This window comes from Psammomys obesus, unplaced genomic scaffold (genome assembly GCF_907164565.1).
Source record: "Psammomys obesus unplaced genomic scaffold, mPsaObe1.curated_primary_1811, whole genome shotgun sequence".
Lineage (NCBI taxonomy): Eukaryota > Metazoa > Chordata > Mammalia > Rodentia > Muridae > Psammomys > Psammomys obesus.
In genome coordinates this window covers 7,519,054-7,538,963 of record NW_026592118.1, presented here as the reverse complement: position 1 = coordinate 7,538,963, position 19,910 = coordinate 7,519,054, and the positions used below count along the sequence as shown (strand labels likewise).

Here is a 19,910-nt window from a genome sequence, read left to right as displayed (position 1 = left end):
CAGTGAGACTACAAGTAGAAGAGTTCTCTAAAAGCCAAATGAGACTATGAGAGGTCATTACCCATCCCACAGAAGGAACTTCTTTGATTAAAAACTGCAGTACTGGATGGACCGCTTTTTTTTAGTTCTGATTTGCCTTTCTTAGCTGTGGCTGTCACCACGTCACCCACACCAGGAGCAGGAAGTCTGTCCAGCCTTCCCTTATTGTCCTTCTCAGAGATTTGACAGTTTTTGGCTTCTGTATTGTCAACACAGTTATCATAGCTCATACCGGAAGACCCAGGGAAATCCAGACTTTTGTTCTGGGGGCCTACTGTGTGTGCCCTTGCTTCAACATCTTGAGTGTGCAGAAATTTGACGATGAAAGTTGTAATGAAGAAAAGAGAGGCTGTTTCTTTAATCTGAAGAATACTGGGGCCACAGTGAACAATAAAAGTGACACGAAAGGTTCTGCAATCACAGGTCCAGTTGCAAAGGAGCGTGCAAACCTGTGGCCCAGAATTGCACTCAGCGCAGGAAGGATTGCACGATTCTCCAGTGCATTTATAAAAGGTGTTCATTAAAAAGTCTTTGCTAAAAACACAAAACAAAACCCCAAAAACTGCAGTGTGCTTCTTACTGAGACAGACGGACTCCTCTCTGCCGTCACAGCAGTTACATTCATACCATTTTTTTCTCTTTTCATGTATTTAATATGTTAAGGAAGATAGTATAAGTGCTTTGGTATAAAGAAGATCCAGCATTTTTCAGGGAATGAATCCTTCAAAACAATTCTGCAGTGAAAGAGCAACAGAATCTTGAAACATGAAAGTTTTGTTAAACAGAATTTCAGTGAAACATTTTGCCATTTTCTCTGAGTTAACACTGCTGTTCCTCTAAAGGAGTTTTCATCAACAGCCGTTTTATGTAAAGATATACATGCAGATGTTTGACTTCCTCAGCGGCTAGTCATACATCAAATATAATTTAATGACCGAATTTTAAAGTTCTTAGAATGAACTAGTATATATTTATAATGTTTGCGCAATTGTGATAAAATTCAAGAGCATACTACAGAATTTGTACTTAAATTTCTAAGTGAGGAAATATGATTTACCTCCAAACAGAACCAATAAGCTGTTTTAAATAAACTACTAATAATTGGATTACCGAGTAGTTCTATTTTCTCGTTTATTAACATAATGCAGAAAACCTACCAGCTTGGATGCTTCCTATTATATAAACCCAAATGATTCATTACTAAATTTCTTGCAACACAAAGCGGTGAGATCATTAAAACATTGCTTTGCAATACAACCCCAACATATACAGCTTATCTTTCCTAGAGTGTCTGAAGTGACCAGAAGGGTGGCACATTCTTTTCTAAAACCCTTTCTCTTCAGAAACCTGAGGTAAGGTAGTCAGAATAAGAAATGAGGAGCCACAGTTTTTAGGTCTCCATGAAACTGCTGCTAGGTTAAAAAAACATTCTTTTTCAAAGACAGGTGGCAAACTGTGGGACTACCCTGTACAGATTTTAGAAATATTTCCAGAACAACTTAATTAAAAGGGCCTAAAATGTCCCTGTAAATAATGTCCTTGGACTGCTTGTTAGTGTCAAGATGAGGGCCATTTCCCACCTTTCCTGTCCCTTCTGATATCATAGTCATGGCTCCAGCCATCACAATTCCTGTCGTCTGTTTCCCCTGCTGTGACAGTCAGACCCGTGATCAGAGGAGCGCTGCTCACAGCTGTAGTGTATCTGCTAGCTAGGGGTGAGAATTCTGTCTTTTCCTCTGTGATGACAGTGCATCATGGCGCCCCAGGGAGCTAGAAGACTGATTAAAGCTATGACCATGTCGCTGAACTGACGGTGACAATGCCGACTGATCTGCATGTGGAGAACCGAATTTCCCAACATCTGCCATCTGTCTGAAGACATTGCTCAGCCCTGCCTGCCGCTGATAACCTTCTGGAGAGGAAAAGGACCTCCACACCATCTGTGCTGGTGGAGTCACGTTGCCCACCATCCTTTCCTAGCTGTTAGGAGATGTGGAGGTTGGGCTTACGTTTCCATCCTGAGAAGTGTCACTGCTTCCTGATCTAAACTGAATTTTGATAGGCATCCTGAAAAGCTTGATTCCGTTGAGAAGATTCACGGCGTAGTGAAGAGACACTTTGTGTCTGAAATTGACAAATGCAAACTGCTTCAGTTTGCCCTCTTCATCTTTCGGGATTTTCACCGTTGTTATTGGTCCAGCCTTGTGGACCAGCTCAAAGAGGGACACCTGTGCCACCTTTGGCTTGGCCGCTCCCCGCCCCCATCGCTGTCCATTCCATTTCTCTCTCTTTCTTTCCTTTTGAATATTGTACCTGTACGTATACAGGCATGCCAGAAGAGGGCACCAGATCTCATTATAGATAGTTGGGAGCCACCACGTGATTGCTGGGAATTGAACTCTGAACCTCCAGAATGCAGACAGTGTTCTTTTTTGATTGTTTGTTTTGTTTTTGTTTTTTATTTTTTAATTTTTATTTTTTTATATTAATCACAGGTTATTTACTTTGTATCCCAGCCATAGCCTCTTCCCTCATTCCATCCCAATCCCACCCTTGCTCCCTCATCTCCTCCCTGCCCCTTTCTAAGTCCACTGATAGGAGGGGTCCTCCTCCCCTTCCAGCTGACCCTAGCTTATTAAGTATCTTCAGAACTGGCTGAAATGTCCCCCTCTGTGGCCTGGCAAGGCTGCTCCTCCCTCTGGGAGGAGAGGGGGAGAGAGGTCAAAGAGCCAGCCATTGAGTTCATGTCAGAAATAGTCCCTGTTCCCCTTACTAGGGTACCCACTTGGATACTGAGCTACCATGGGCTACATCTGAGCAGGGGTTCTAGATTATATCCATACATGGTCCTTGGTTGGAAATGCAGTCTCATGAAAGACTCCTATGCTCATATATATTAGGTCCTTGTAGAGCTCCTGTTCTTTCCAGGTCATACTAACTCCCCCTTCTTTCATATGATTCCCTGCACTCTGCCGAAGGTTTGGTTATGAGTCTCAGTATCTGCTTTGATACACTGCTAGGTAGAGTCTTTCAGAGGCCCTCAGTGGTAGGCTCCTGTCCTGTTACTTGTTTTCTCCTACTTCCTATGTCCATCCCATTTGTATTTCTAAGTGAGGATTGATCATCTTACCCCGGGGACTCTTTCTTGTTTATCTTTTTTAGGTGTACAGATTTTTAGTATGTTTATCCTATCTTATAGATCTAGTACCCACTTATAAGTGAGTATATACCGTGTGTGTCTTTCTGCTCCTAGGATACTTCACTCAGGATGATCTTCTCTAGATCCCACCATTTGCCTGCAACCCTGGGGTGACTCCAACCAAGCAAATGAAAGACCTGTTTGAAAAAAACTTCAAGTCTCTGAAGAAAGAAATTGAAGAAGATATCAAAAGATGGAAAGATCTCCCATGCTCATGGATCTGTAGGATTAACATAGTAAAAATGGCCATTCTGCCAAAAGCAATCTACAGATTCAATGCAGTTCCCATCAAAATATCAACACAATTCTTATAGACCTTGAAAGAAAAATTCTGAACTTGATAGGGAGAAACAAAAAACCCAGAATTTCCAAAACGATTCTGTACAACAACAGATCATCTGAAGGTATCTCCATCTCTGATCTCAAGCTGTACTACAAAGCAATAGTAATAAAAATGGCATGGTATTGGTATAGAAGCAGAAAGGTGTTCAATAGAACAGAATAGAAGACCCAGAAATAAACCCACACACCTATAAATACTTGATTTTTGACAAAGAAGCCAAAACCATTCAATGGAAAAAAGATAGCATCTTCAACAAATGGTGCTGGTCTAACTGGATGTCTACATGCAGAAGAATGGAAATAGATCCATATTTATCACCCTGCACAAAACTATGTCCAAGTGGATCAAAGACCTTCACATAAAACCAGATACACTAAATCTGTTAGAAGAAAAAGTGGGGAAGAGCCTGGAACTTATTGGCACAGGAGACAACTTCCTGAACAGAACACCAACAGCACAGTCTTTAAGAGCAACAATCAATAAATGGGACCTCATAAAACTGAAAAGCTTCTGTAAAGCAAAGGACACTCGTCAGAACAAAACTACAGCCTACAGACTGGGAAAGGATCTTCACTAACCCTATATCTGACAGAGGGCTCATATCCAGAATATATAAAGAACTAAAGAAGTTTAAAAGCAACAGATCAAGCAATCTGATTAAAAAATGGTGAACAGAGCTAAACAGAGAATTCTCAGTAGAGGAATACAGAATGGCAGAGAAACACTTAAAGAAATGCTCAATGTCCTTAGCCATCAGAGAGATGCAAATCAAAATGAGCCTGAGATTTCACCTTACACCCATCAGAATGGCCAAGATCAAAAACTCAAGTGACAACACATGCTGGAGAGGTTGTGGAGAAAGGAGAACCCTCCTCCATTGCTGGTGGGAATGCAAACTTATACAACTACTTTGGAAATCAATCTGGTGCTTTCTCAGACAACTAGGAATAGTGCCTTCTCAAGATCCAGCTATACCACTCTTAAGCATATATCCAAAAGATTCTCAAGTACACAACAAGGACATTTGCTCAACCATGTTTGTAGCAACTTTATTTGTAATAGCCAGAAGCTGGAAACAACCCAGGTGTCCATCAAAGGATGAACGGATGCAGAAATTGTAGTACTTTTGCACAATGGAATACTACTCAGAAGACAGTAGTATTGTATAACCGCTGCACCATCTCTTCAGCCCCATACCATTTCTTTTAAAGCTACTGTACTCCACATCTCTGTGGGTCTGAGTTACTTTTGTATGATGATCGAGAATAAGGACTCTATCACACAGCATAGGTGGAATTGCTAGCTTTGCGACAGTGACGATTTGGCTCAATTGCTATGACTACAATTTCTGTTTGACACACAGTAAGTAAATAGTTGGCTAGTATGAAAACAGAACTCAAAATCCAGTAACTTAGCTTGGCTGTGGTAGTGCGCACCTTTAATCCCAGCACTTTAGAGGAAGAGGCAAGCGAATCTCTAAGAGTTCCAGACCAGCCTGGTCTACAAAAGTGAGTCCCAGGACAGCCAAGGTTAATAGCACAGAGAAATTCTGTCTCAAAAAATCCGCTTACTTAAGTGAGGGTGTTTGGAGGTTTTATTTCATATGAGTTGTAATTCTTCATATTTTGTACTAATCTTAAACTGGGAAGTACTTTAAGGCAAGGATTATGTTTTATTTTTCTCCTCATGTTTACCTTTTAACATGGTACCTAGCACTTAGACGTAAAATGGGTGGCTGACTGAATGGTTACTTGAACAGAGGACATAGTTGTTTCCTACTGACATTTATATTTCAGTGTTGCCTATGCTTTTGAAAGAATCAACAGTGTTCTAGGAATGGAACCCTTTAGGCACAGTTGCAAAAAATAAATTTGGCTGGAAAGCATCTAAAAATCCCAAATGAACCTTTCAACACACCAGCCACGGTGCTCTCCTCTGTCTAGCCTAACACACACCATATTCGTTATTACATTAATACCGAGTTTCTTGGAAAGCTGATCTGGTGTGTCCTCACTTCCCTCACGGCTTTAGCAGGCATCTGAAAGGGAATTGCTACAGTTTGCCAACCTGAGATGCATGTAATACATTTATTACTTGGATGGCCCTCAAAGAGGAGGGGGCTGGGGAAAGTGTCTTACTTGGCTCCTCCAGATTTTTTGGTTAAAAAGTGAGTATTTTTGTTTACTGTTGTTACTATCATTCTGTCCTCCCCACTAAGTCTATATTTAACTCTCCTACATATTGAAGACGGTGGTTCCCAACTCGGGACCAGATTTTATGCTAGGAAGTTCTAGTTCATAATAATTTTCTGGAAAATACTACAGACACTTTTGGAGAAATTATGTCTTGCGATGGATATTGATGTTGAGTCCCTTTACCTAGAAAAAAAAATGGTTATTAATAATATGGAAATCTAAACTGTGCCATGGTCTGAATACACATGTTCCCTCAAAATTTCCATGTTGACATTCTAGCCCCCCATGGTCATGTTGTTGAAAATAGGGCTTTTGAAAGGGGGCTAGATCCCCCTGGCAGGGGATTATTGTCTTTATAAATAAGAAGGATGAGGGTCTCTGGAAGAAACCTGTAATGACATGGTGAAAAGAAGCTGCCTATGATTTAGGAAATGGGAACTCATAAGAGAGTCAGTCTTCCAGTCAGTGGTCTGGGATGCCAGAATTGTGAGAACGCAACTTTATTTGTGAACTACTCATTCTATGTTATTGCCTTACAGCAGCCTAAATGCCTCATCTCCACTTTGTTGTGAATTTTATGTAAATGAACCTTAAGAGATATATATAAAACTTATATCTATCTATATATACACATTTCTTTCTATTCATCTATTATTTATCCTACTTTAGCTCATGTTTTAAAATCAATGTACTATTTATGTCTCTATTTTTATATCAAGTTACACCTTATTTAACTTCATCATTGTACACAATTGCACGTATGCATGTACTAGAAACTATTTTTTATCCTGATAAAGACTTGAATTCCTCTATGTTTTTGTTTTTATTTGCTAGCTGTTATAAACAGTGCTGCTTTGAACAGTCTTACAGTCTTTTGGTTTCTATGGCTACACGTTGCTCTGAAGTTTGAAGTTAGGAATGGGATTGGTGAATCACAGAGATAGGCATGTTTAGATTCAAGATTCTGTCTGATGTCCCAGATACTTGGACAGCTTAAATTATGTTAACAACCAAGTCTCCACATCGTTACTATCACTTCCTTTTGTTTGACTTTTCCAGTTTTGACCATCTGTTAAATATGTAAAAGTCATCTCTTCTGGCTTGAACTTTTTATTTTTCAGTTGTGGAAAGCATTCAGCAACATTTGTTGATGTATTGATATTTTATTTTACAGAGCTTATTACATTTTCCCCTCATATTCCTACTGAATTCTTGGCTTCTGATTGCTGTAACTTACTGACTCTAACTTTTTTCTTTTTTTGAGACAGGGTCTCACTATGTAGTCCTTGCTATTCTGGAACTTACTATGTAGCTGAGGCTGGCTTCGAACTCACAGATCCACCTACCTCTGCCTCCAAAGTGCTCGGATTAAAGGTGTCCACTAGCATATATAGCAACTCAATTATTGAAGAAGATTATTTCATATATACATTAAGGTTATCTTTACTGCACAGTTTGGCTTTAGACTCACTTTACAGAGTCTTGAGTGGACATCTTCAGTTTTAAAATATACCAATCATTTGTGTTGTGTGGATTTAAATTTAAATTTAGATCCCACCTGGAACTGATTTGGCATAGTAAAAATTTATTTTCCCCATTAAGATTATGCAATGATCAATGTATTAGAGAAACATTATTCTCACCATGCTGTTGTATTATTGTTACTTTCATAAGTTAGACACCACCAGAAGATAAATATACACATAAAAGTTTATATGTGAATATTATTTATTACAAATGGAAAAATGCATAAAATGTTTGATAGTGAAAGTATGAAATCCTGTGTAAAGCTCACAGTTTCCATTTGGGATGTCTACCCTAACTCTATAGAAATTCATTCAGTTGCATATTTGGGTCTGGTTAATTTCCATATGTAATTTTTTTTATTAATTACACTTTATTCATTTTGTATCCCCCTATAAGCCCCTCCCTCCTCCCCTCCCGATCCCACCCTCCCTCCCCTTTCTGCATGCATGCCCCTCCCCAAGTCCACTGATAGGGGAGGTTCTCCTCTTCTTTCTGATCTTAGTCTATCAGTTCTCATCAAAAGTGGCTGCATTGTCCTCTACCGTGGCCTGGTCAGGCTGCTCCCCCCTCAGGGGGAGGTGATCAACGAGCAGGCCAATCAGATTATGTCAGAGGCAGTCCCTCTTCCCATTACTATGTAACCCACTTGGACACTGAACTGCCATGGGCTACACCTGTGCAGGGGTTCCAGGTCATCTCCACGAATAGTCCTTGGTTGGAGTATGATTTTCTGGGAAGTTCCCTGTGTTCAAATTTTCTTGTTCTGTTGCTCTCCTTGTGGAGTTCCTGTCCCCTCCAGCTCTTACTATTTCCCACTTCTTACATAAAATCCCATTCACTCTGCCCATCAGTTGGCCATCAGGCTCAGCATCTGCTTTGACAGTCTATACTGCAGAAGCTTTCAGAGGCCCTCTGTGGCAGGTTTCAAGGTTGTTTCCTGTTTTCTTCTGGCTTTCAGAGGCCTTCTGTAGCAGGTTCTGAGGTTGTTTCCTATTTTCTTTTTCTTCTGATGTCCATCTTCTTTGCCTTTCAGGATGGGAATTGAACATTTTAGTTAGGGTCCTCTCTTTTGCTTAGTTTGTTTAGATGTACAGATTTTAGTGGGTTTATTCTATATTGTATGTTTATATGAGTGAGTATATACCATGCGTGTCTTTTTGCTTCTGGGACAACTCACTCAGGATGATCCTTTCCAGGTCCCACCATTTACCTGCAAATTTCATGATTATTTTTCATTGCTGAGTAATACTCCATTGTATAGATGTACCACAGTTTCTGCATCCATTCTTCAGTTGAGGGGCATCTGGATTGTTTCCAGCTTCTGGCTATTACAAATAAAGCTGCTACAAACATATGTAATTTTTTATTTGCACTTTTTAAACAATGAAGTTTAAAATAAAATTTAAGAAGTTCATTGTGTGAATTTGCCAGCATGCTGTTGTGAATGGCTTGGGTGAGGCTATGATTTCTGAACATGGTCCTCGACAGTCACAGACAGGGAAATGCTCATGAGTTTAGGAAAACAAGTCATCCTGGGTTCTGTGAAAAAGAGCTGAAACCCAGGAAGATGATTGGAGATGCAGACCATCTTTCCCCACCTTGAGGCTTCATTGTCAGCCTGGGGTAACCTTCAGAAGAAGTAGATGGTTCTGCAGAGTAGGGGACAGGGAGCCCAATGGAAGACTTGCTACCTCACAGGCTGAGCCACTGGCTGAGTCAAGGTGAGTGAGGGGCAATAGCCTCTGCTTCCTACTGAGTCTCCTGGCCGTGCTTAAACTGCCATGCCTGCACACAGCTCCATCTCCAAATCCCATGCAAACTGCTCCCGTGGCCCACATTGACCGAGAACTAACGAGGGGAGGGGATGCCAGGAGCTACAGTCACAGCTTGGCTGTCTTGAATGTAACCTCACTGCTTCTTGAATGGGAAAAAGGTTTACCAGCTAAACTTCTTACATAGGCTTAGTACATAGAATATACAAAGATATTTTAAATGAAAACTTAAAAAAAACAGTTAAAAATTATTGAATTAAACGAGTGAAATGCAAATTAAAATTTAAAAGATAAAAAAATACAAATGGCAAAAATACCTGTTTTTAAAATATTCAACATCCTTAGGAAAAATACAAATTGAAACTTCTTTGGGAGTTCATCTGACTCCAGGCATAATAGCTAAGAGAGAGAAAGGGAGAGTGAGAGAGAGGGAGAGGGAGAGAGAGAGAGAAACGGAACAGGTGTGAGGTAGGAAAGTGGAACATTTATTTACTATTGGACTGAGTATAAAGTGGTGCAGTCATTATGAAAACCACGTGAAATGTATCTACCATATGATTTAGCTATCCTCTTTTGGGCAAATACATGAAAAACGATAGGACAGGAACACATTCTCATCCATGTTGATTGCTGTTCTAGTCACATAGTCAGGAAATGATGAATGGATACTGAAAATACAGTACATTTACACAGTGAAATATTACTCAGCTGTTAAAAAATGAAATAATTCAGACCCAGAAGGATTTACATGTTTTCTGTGATCTGTGGGTATTAGCTTTGTTTTTTTTCGGATATGTGTGTTCCATTTGGAATTTCTGTAGAGATCAGGAAATTGGTAATGGGCCATGGGGAGGAGCTTCAAGGGAGGGGAGATAGAATGTAGTGTTATAAAGGGCTAAAGATCAGTAATGGAACAGGAGAGATGAAATGGAATGGGGAATTGAAGGACAGGGTAGAAGGGAGAATATGCAAAGCGATAACTAACATTAAGGACCTTTGAAAAAGTCTTATGAAAAACTACTTCTGTAGAAATCCTGAACATATGTACACGCACACACTGTTAAGTGGAGGCAGCTGTTACAGGGTGATGATGCACTCACTACACACCGCAGCTAACAAGTAAGAAGTCCATTGCTTCTTTTCAGTGTTGTCAGCTAGTGGATTTCCGTAGTCCCCCTCCAACATTACAGGCTGTTCTCAATGCTCTTGCTTGCCCTTTAGAACTTGTCAGCAAAACCCTGTTGCTGAAGACATCATAGACTTGAGTCATAGAACATGGAGAAATCAAACTTGTACTGACCTAGAATTTCCATCCTTATTATCTTTGTTTCATAATGCTGAAAGGTGCTGCGTCTTACCACTTGAAGAGGAAGTAATCATCAGTCTGACCCAGCTATGAACTCTGCCAGGTGCAATAAGGACGGGCCTGGCCAGACATGCCTACTAGTGCAACACAATGGCACAGATGCCATGGGCGTATCCGGTCACTCTCTCATTGGATCTGAGGCCTGCTCAACAGGATGAAACGATTATTATTGGGACCGAGAGCCGGGGGCTGTTATAATTATTCTGCTAAGTGAATACTGTATTATGCTGACTTCTAATGACCTGTCATTATACCCAGAGATTAGCGCATCCCTCGACCCTCATTCTTCATGCAGTAGATGGCAATTAGCGCAGCGACCCACAACTGGTCAGTGTGCAGAGAATACGAGATTGTGGAACCCTGAACCCTACATGAGACATCTCTACATTCCTCTTTGTGGGGCTCGGGGATGATGGCAGAAGAGAACACAGAAGGATTGTTAAGAATCACAAGAAAAAATACTTTCAGCTGAGGAACTGTTTACTGCTCTGAAGGCAATGGGGCCTGCGAGTCAGTAAAAGATGCAGTAGCCAGCTCTATTCAGAGCATCAGCCAACTTATACTATGAGTTTAAGAGGAATCACATGGGAGTAAAGTGTCCAATCACAGGGGTGGGGGGGACCAGCCACACACAGTAAAAGCGGGTTTTTACATAGCGGTATATAAAAAAATAACGCTCGGCAGCTGTAATGAACAATCTGAAGTTAACGCATTCCTATTTGCCACACGTGGGAGGGGCAAAACACATTCCAAGAACACAGAGATCATAAGACTCTCGTCTTGTTTTCTTAGAGTTTATTCACAAGCTCTCAGAAATCTCACAGGACTCCATTCTTGGGCTGGGTTTCCAGCATGAAAGTACTGACGATCGGTAGATGTTGTGAGGAGGAGATTTGGATCTCTTGGTAAGTAGATCACACTTCAGTGGGAAGGTCACGTATCCAAAGATAGAAGGGCAGCACAAATTGGACTTAATGGGTTTTAAAATAAAAAGAGGGTGAAAGTTGGGTATCTAGGGAAAAATACTGGATTTGGAGGGAGTTGGGTAGGGGGTGAATGTGATCAAAATATACTATGTAAAATTCTCAAAAAACTATTAAAATAAAAATATCTAGATGAGATTATTAACATGAGATCATCATAGTTTTACTCCTACCAGCAGAGTAAATATGTTCATGTTATTCTCATTTCAAATAATGTCTGGGATGGCTTTCAGTAAGTGTCAAAAAGGTGAGTACTCAGAATCATTGCAATATCCATCCACACATTAGGTTTTAGGTGGGAAGTTCATATTTTTCTTCCTTTTTGTGGGATTGTTGCTGAGAGTGGCTGTCCAACCTGGAAACGGCAATGTTTTTTTCTACTCTGTATAGAGATGTTGCCAGATGAGAAATGCCTTAGAAGCAAGTGGATCTTGCGTGCACCTCTTTCTAGCTGTCGGTTGCAGAGGAGGATACTGCTAAAAGATGAAGGGAAGTTTTACCTTGGATGATCACAGTGAAGGTCTCCTAACCAGGGACCCTACAGGGCATGGGATGAGAGCAAGGTGTTATTTTCCAAAAACTTAGTAGAATCTAGAGCTTATTACTTCTAATAACCAATAGCTAGCATTGGTTAACAAATCTGTCATTGCAATTTCTATTCACTTACTGATTTAGTCATTTATGTTTTGTAACTTGAAACCAATTGTCACAATGCACCAAACTTGAACTCTTTTTTTATTTTTTTATTTTTTGGCTTGTAATTTATTTATTTTTTTATTTTATTTTTAAAATATTAGTTGCAGTTTATTAACTTTGTATCTGAGCTGTAGCCCCCTCCCTCATTCCTTCCCAATCCTATCCTCCCTCTCTCATCTCCTCCCTGCCCTTTCCAAGTCCACAGATAAAGGAGGTCTCCTCTCCTTCCATCTGACCCTAGCTTATCAGGTTTCTTCACGACTGGCTGCAATGTCCACTTCTGTGGCCTAGCTAGGCTGCTCCTCCCTCAGGGGGCGGGTGGGGGGAAGGTCAAGATGAGTATATAATTGTTTTCTCTTATGGTCCTGGTCATTATTTACTTTTTCATTTATGTAGCTAAAGGCAAAATGATAACTAAAGTCAGTCGTGGTCCATGCTCCAATTGGTAATGAATTCTGCTTTGTCCTATTTAACATGAGAGCTATTTGGGCTAGCTCTTAAGTGTAAACTATTTTTTTAATTTTAATATTGAATTGGCTTACCTCCAGAAAAGTTGATTTCCTGTAATTATTTAGATAAAAACAATTGACAAATTCTGCATTTGAAATTTTTGTCTGAAGTTGCAGATGCTTGAGAACAGACTACCAGAAACCAAAACAAAAAATATATGAAGATAACATATATCAAATACTTCATCTTACTATTTTTTGATACCATATATGCATGTAATATACATGCATATATGTTGTGTGAATTGTGCGTGTATCTTTTGTTGTGCTTCCCCAATCGTTTGCATCTCACTGTGTTACGCGGTGTGTGTGTCACGCATTTACATCTTAAAATCGATAGAGTCTGGGCAGTTTGGTTTTCTTGTCTTTTTTTAGCTTTTAACTTTATTTATTTAGTTGTTCACTTTACATCCCATCTGTGGGCCCCATCCTCCTTGCCTCCTGTTCCTACTTACTCTCATTCTTACTCTTTCCCCTCTCCCCTAGCCCTCAGGAAAGCTCCTCCACTCACTAACCCATGCCAGCACTTCAAGGACTGAGCACATCGTTTTCCACAGTGGCCCGGCAAGGCCGTCCCACTGGGGAAAGTGATCGAAACACAGAGTCCATGTTAGTAACAGCCTCTGCTCCCCTTACTAGGAAACCCACAAGAAGACCAAGTTACCCATTGGGTATGTATGTGTAGGGGCCTAGGTCCAGTGAGCATTTCCTTCCAGAAAGAAGAGTTGGATTGTCGTATTTTGAATATGTGAATGTGTTACTGTTGGAAATTCTAGACTAACACTAGGGGGAAAGGGCCACTTTTCAGGACATTGTGTGGTCCTACAAGACCTGTGTATTTGGAAGTGCCCTGTACAGTTTTTCTTGAATTTAGTATTAAAGTTTTTATACATTAGTGCTGATTTTTCTGCATATGTGGTACAGTTACAGAACAATGCCATCAGGTGGGTTTCATAGGTAACAGGAGAATTTCCTTTTGCAAACAGTAGCATGAAGATTCTTTAAATACTTCTTTCTAGATGTACCGAAAGCACTTGGTTAAACGTGCCGAAATGTGAACTTACAAACTCACTAGAGGCTGAGTTATGGCTGAACATGTCGGTTCAAGTCACTGCTGTTTTGCTGCAAATCACTCTTGTCAGACCATATCCATCTGTGTATGTAGCAGTAATTTGGAAATAACGTCTTTTTACTAAGTCAGTCCTCATTGTACCTGGGGTGGCTTTATTTTGAGTGTATGAGTTGTATTAAGTAACATTCAAGTATGCGATAGAAATATAATTCAAAGAGGATGGCGAGAGAAGCCATGCAGTCATTTTGAGAACACACTGGACTCTGTCACCTGACTACGCTCGGCATGTTGAACAGATTAAAGCGAGATCTCTGTAAATGATATTGAAAGAAGTCTTTTTATTAAAATAACTTCCAACAAGTTTGCAGGTCTGCGATATTTGAAAGAATGATATATTTATATATCCAAGCAAGATTAGAAGAACTTGGAAGATTTTTGAATATATAATACAAAAAAGGGTGGAAATTTAGACAACTATACCCAAACTTTGATTAAAGCCAGCTTTCTGGGTACTGGGAAAACCAAAATTTTAGATATATAATATAAAAGCAGTAGTAGCAAGTTTGATTTATGAAATATAAGTGAAAATATGTCTGTCTTTTAGTCAAACATGAAGAAATTAAATTTACTTTCTAAATATTTTGTTTAAATACTTTCTAAAATTTTGTTTAAAATGTTGGATGTTTTTTTAATTTTTTATTTAACTTTTATTAATTACACTTTATTCATTTTGTATCCCCCCATAAGCCTCTCCCTCCTCCCCTCCCGGTCCCACCCTCCCCTCGGATGTTTTAAATAAGGCCTTATTCATGTAGTATAGAGAACTTATTTTTTAGATGTTATTTATTTTTATTTTACACGAATGAATGTTTTTTGCATATATGTATATGCAGCAAATGCCTGTCCAGTGCCTGTCCAGTGCCCATGGGACAAAGGAGGTTGTTGGACCCCTTGGAACTAGAGTTACAGAGAGCTGTGAGGCAATAGGGACCCAAATACCCCGGGACCTCTTCAAGGGCAGCAAGAGCTGTGAACAGCTGAGCCATCACACCAAAGTGCAGAGGGACTGATCGGTACTCCATCTGTTTCTGCCTGTTACTCCAACAAGAGATGTTTCCTTATGACTATTTCTCATGAAAACGTTCAGGGTCCTCAACATTTTATTTGAACATAATTCCAGAGATGTGGGAAGTAAATAGTTAAAAAAATAAAGCAATGTGTTTGGCCTTCAAAATGTGATTTTTCACTCTAACTAAATCTTCTTTGTTGATGACTGGCTTACATCACATGTATAGAAATGTCCTGGACAACTAACATAGACAAACCATAGAATCTGGGTGAAGCAAAAGTCTTTTTGGATGTTGTTTATAACTTAAGAACTTAACTCACGTGTTGGATACATGCCATTAAACTCAGCTGGGAGTAATATATAGTGCGGCTTATGACTGTTAGAGACATGCAAATTCATATTTTTCACATATAAAATGCAAACATGTCAGCAGGAAAATTGGGTAATGGAGTTCCCAAATCAGAAAACTGGCAAATGCACGGTGGATTATAACAGCTTCTGCCCACACTTCAAATACAACAAATGTTTGATTCATCTGATGCCCGTCTCTAATTGGAGACAATTGGTAGAGGCAATTGAGTTCACACACTCTCAATTACTTCCATGTTAGCTGCATTTCCCAAACTTCCAGCTTTTGAACTATTTTCTTAAAAACAAAAACAAAAACAAACAAAAAAAAATGACAAGTCTTCTGCAGCTGAATGTGCTGATTTAACCACATCAGTGTCCACACTCCTTTCCTGGACACTCTAATGTCGGCTGCAGTCAGATTTCAGGTTTAATTGTGATTATCACAAACTCAAAGGCAATAACTTTAATGTATTTTGTAATGAGGTCTACTGGTGTGTCCTGAGGCTCCTAGTTCATCACCATCTCTGTGTTTATGTAAAATTGGCTCTAGGAAAAAGCACAACTATCCAGCTCTGCCCCGTTTCACAGTTGAAAGGTAAACACATTTGGCTGCTTCATAGAATTCTCTTACTTTCAGGAAACAGACACTTCTGCAATCTCCTATAAGCTTCCTGAACCCGATGGCTGTCAGAATTTTGGATTATAAATTTTCTTGTAAAGTACTTTTAAAGACTACAGGTTTCACTGCTCTCTGCCTTTGTTAAGACTAGAGCTTTGTCTGCCTTTTCTCCTGTGTGTGTGTGTGTGTGTGTGTGTGTGTGTGTGTTTTTTTCTGCTGTCAATTTGAAAACATTTTCCCCAGATACTTTGCATAGACTTGTTCAGTTCTCCTGTCCATGGTGTGAATGTGAAACCATTTCTGTTGGTCATTTGTCACTGGTGGATATTTGTGGGTTCTGGTTTCTCTGTGTTTTTACTGGCTCTTAGATTGTTAGACATACTTCATGTATAACTGATACGTTAGGTATTTTAGGGGCATTTTAGTTAGCATTTAGCTACTATTGGGCTTAATGCTCTTTAAAAGCTTTTTGGTATTTGTATTTTGAGGCTTGTCAGCTCCTAGATTTAATATTTTCATTTTCCTGTTGGGTCATCTGTATTTTACAGTACATGTTCTTTGAATATTAATATTTTTGTAGCTGATGGTGACTTATTTTTTTCTAAGTACTTTCTCCTAGCTGTGATTTGCATTTCTACTCTCTATTAAAACATAAAGTACTGCAAGTTTTTGATAAGCAAAAGTTATGAATTTTTAAACTGTATGATTGTACCTCTTATACCTCACAATTGATTTTATTTATCCAAAGGGTCAGGGATTGAACTCAGAGCTCAGCATGCCAAACAAGCGCTCTGCCACTGAGCAACCCCTGTCCCTACGTCCAAGAATGAAACCGTCTCTCCATTTGAACAAACATCAACTCAAAGTGGATCAGAGCTCTTAGTGTGGGATGTAAAACTCCAAATATCTCAGGGAAAATATTTTAAGACAGAGTGAGGACTTTCTGAAAGGGACTCCAACAGCACAAGGAACAATCGTCAAAGTGACAAATGGGATTGGATTGTGTTTAAAAGCCTCCACACAGCCAGGGAAGCCATCTCCAGAGTGAAGAGAGCTTACAGAATGGAAAGAAATCTTTTCCAACATACAGGGCATTCGTATCTAGAAGATACAAAGAAAGACTTAAAAGTCTAAAAATCAAGAAACCAAACAATCCATTTAATAAATGGGCTAGTGAGATGATAGACAGTTCTCAAGTGGCCAATAAACACAAGAAACCCATTCAATGCATTTAGTGAGTAAGGAAATGCAAATTAGAACAACACTGAAATTCCATTTCACCCCAATCAGAATGGCTACTTTAAAGAAACACATAGCAACGGATGCTGTAAAGATGAGTGGAGGTGGGGGAGAAGCTTATACGCTGTTGGTGGGAATGTAAATTAGTCAATTAATCATCTGTGTTTATTGGCACACCATTAACAATAGCCAAATTATGGAAATAGCCTAGGTGTCCATCAAGAGATGAATAGATAAAGAAAATGTATTATACACAAAGGAGTTTCATTCAGCCACAAAGAAAAATGAAAATATTTTGTTTTTAGGAAAATGAACGTAACTGGAGATTTTTATATTGAGCAAAACAGACTCAGAGACACAGACTTCCTATTTTCTCTCACATGGATTCTGGGTTTTAGATGTATACATAAAATCACATATGTGGATAGAGCATGCAAGTAGAAGTGAGAATGTCTGGGGAATAATGTGAGGGAGAGAGAGCAAAAAGGAGAGGGAAGAGTGTGAAGATGATCAAAGTACATGGTATGTTCGCATGAAAATGTCTCGATTAGCCCCATAGCTATGTACAATGAATGCACACTAAGAAAATTTTGTGTTTGTGTTCTGAAAATTCAAAGTTTCATTTATCAGTGTCTTTGTTGTCTATGGAGGAAAATTTTCATTGCCTTAGGGTTACAATCATATTCTTGTATATTTCCTCCTAAATGATTTAAGCCTTTAATACATGCCAAGATCAGCTGTGGGATACAATTAACATTTGTAGAAACAGTTGTTCACTGAGCGGCTGGGCTTGTCCAGCTCAGTCTTGGCCCCTGATTTCTCACTTCTCCCTCTTGGATAGGACACAGTGTAAAAAAAGTTTGCTAACAAAATCACTGATGCAGAGGGGGAAAGCTCTTAACGCTTTGTTGTGTAAACTTGCGGTAGACTTGTTTGTCTTTAGATAATCATCTGTTAGAAAGTTCCCTTTTATATCTAGCTTGCTAAATTTTATTCCAAGTTCTTTCTCTGTACCTATTTTATATGCAATCATACATCTTATATCATTCATTCAGCTTTGTAGTCACACTTTTATTTCTTTACTGCACATCAAGACACAGCTTGTTTGTAACTGTTTTATGTTTGACAGTGAAATGAGAGTGGAAGGGACTTGTCACCAGTGGAGCAAAGCCAGTATAGTTTTTTTTTTCTTTTTTTTAAATTTTTTAAATATTATTTACAGTTTATTAACTTTGGATCCCAGCTGTGTCCCGCTTCCTCATTCCCTCCCGACCTCACCCTCCCTCTCTCATCTCCTCATTGCCCCTTTCCAAGTCCACTGATAGGGGAGGACCTCCTCCCCTTTCATCTGACCCTGTTTTATCAGCTATCTTCAGGACTGGGTGCAAAGTCCTCCTCTGTGGCCTAGCAGGGCTGCTCCTCCCTTGGGTAGGGGGGAGGTCAAAGAGCCTGCCATTGAGTTCATGTCAGAAATAGTCCCTGTTCACCTTATTAGGGTAACCACTTAGATACTGAGCTACCATGGGCTACATCTGAGCAGAGGTTCTAGGTTATATCCATACATGGTCCTTGGTTGGAGAATCAGTTTCATAAAAGACCCTTGTGCCCAGACATATTTGGTCCTCATGGAGCTCCTGCCCTCTCCAAGTCATATTAACTCCCCCTTCTTTCTTATGATTCCCTGCACTCTGCCCAAAGTTTGGTTATGAGTCCTAGTATCTGCTTTGATACACTGCTAGGTGTAGAGACTTTCAGAGGCTGTCTGTGGTAGGCCTGTTGCTTGTTTTCTCTAACATCCAATGTCCATCCCATTTGTCTTTCTAAGTGAGGACTGATCATCTTACCCTGGGTCATCTTTCTTGTTTATCTTCTTTAGGTGTATAGATTTCAGTATATTTATCCTATCTTATAGGTCTATATAAGCTGGTATATACCATGTATGTCTTTCTGCTTTTGGGATACCTCACTCAGGATGATCATTCCTAGGTCCCACCATTTGCCTGCAAAGTTCATGATTTCCATGTTTTTAATTGCTGAGTAGTATTCCATTGTGTAAAAGTACCACAATTTCTGTATCCATTCCTCAACTGAGGGACATCTAGGTTCTGGCTATATGAATAAAGCAGCTACAAACATGGTTGAGCAAATGTCCTTGTTGTGTACTTGAGCATCTTTTGGATATATGCCTAGAAGTGGTATAGCTGGATCTTGGGGAAGCGCTATTCCTAATTGTCTGAGAAAGCACCAGATTGATTTCCAAAGTGGTTGTATAAGTTTGCATTCCCACCATCAGTGGAGGAGGGTTCCCCTTTCACCACAACCTCTCCAGCATGTGTTGTCCCTTGATCTTGGCCATTCTGATGGGTGTCAGGTGAAATCTCAGGGTCGTTTTGATTTGTATCTCTGATGACTAAGGACATTGAGCATTTCTTTCTTTAAGTGTTTTTTGCCATTCTACAGTCCTCTACAGAGAGTTCTCTGTTTAACTCTGTGCCCCATTTTTTATTTGGATTACTTGATTCGTTGCTTTTTAACTTCTTGAGTTCTTTATATATTCTGGATATGAGCCCTCTGTCAGATATAGGCTTGGTGAAGATCCTTTCCCAGTCTGTAGGCTGTTTTTTTTTGTTTTGACAACAGTATCTTTTGCTTTATAGAAGCTTTTCAGTTTCATGAGGTCCCATTTATTGATTGTTGCTCTTAGAGCCTGTGCTGTTGGTGTTCTGTTCAGGAAGTTGTCTCCTGTGCCAATGAGTTCCAGGCTCTTCCCCACTTTTTCTTCTAACTGATTTAGTGTGTCTGGTTTTATGTTGAGGTCTTTGATCCACTTGGACTTTAGTTTTGTGCAGGGTGATAAAAATGGATCTATATTCGTTTTTTTGCATGTAGATATCCAGTTGGTGGCTATTCTGCCAAAAGCAATGTACAGAT

General features: G+C 39.6%; 1 pseudogene; it reads right to left on the bottom strand.

Moving 5' to 3' along the window:
* Positions 1-1,596: 1,596 nt before the first annotated feature.
* LOC129680988 (RNA-binding protein 7-like) overlaps positions 1,597-19,910 on the bottom strand; it is a 122,191-nt pseudogene continuing 103,877 nt past the window's right edge.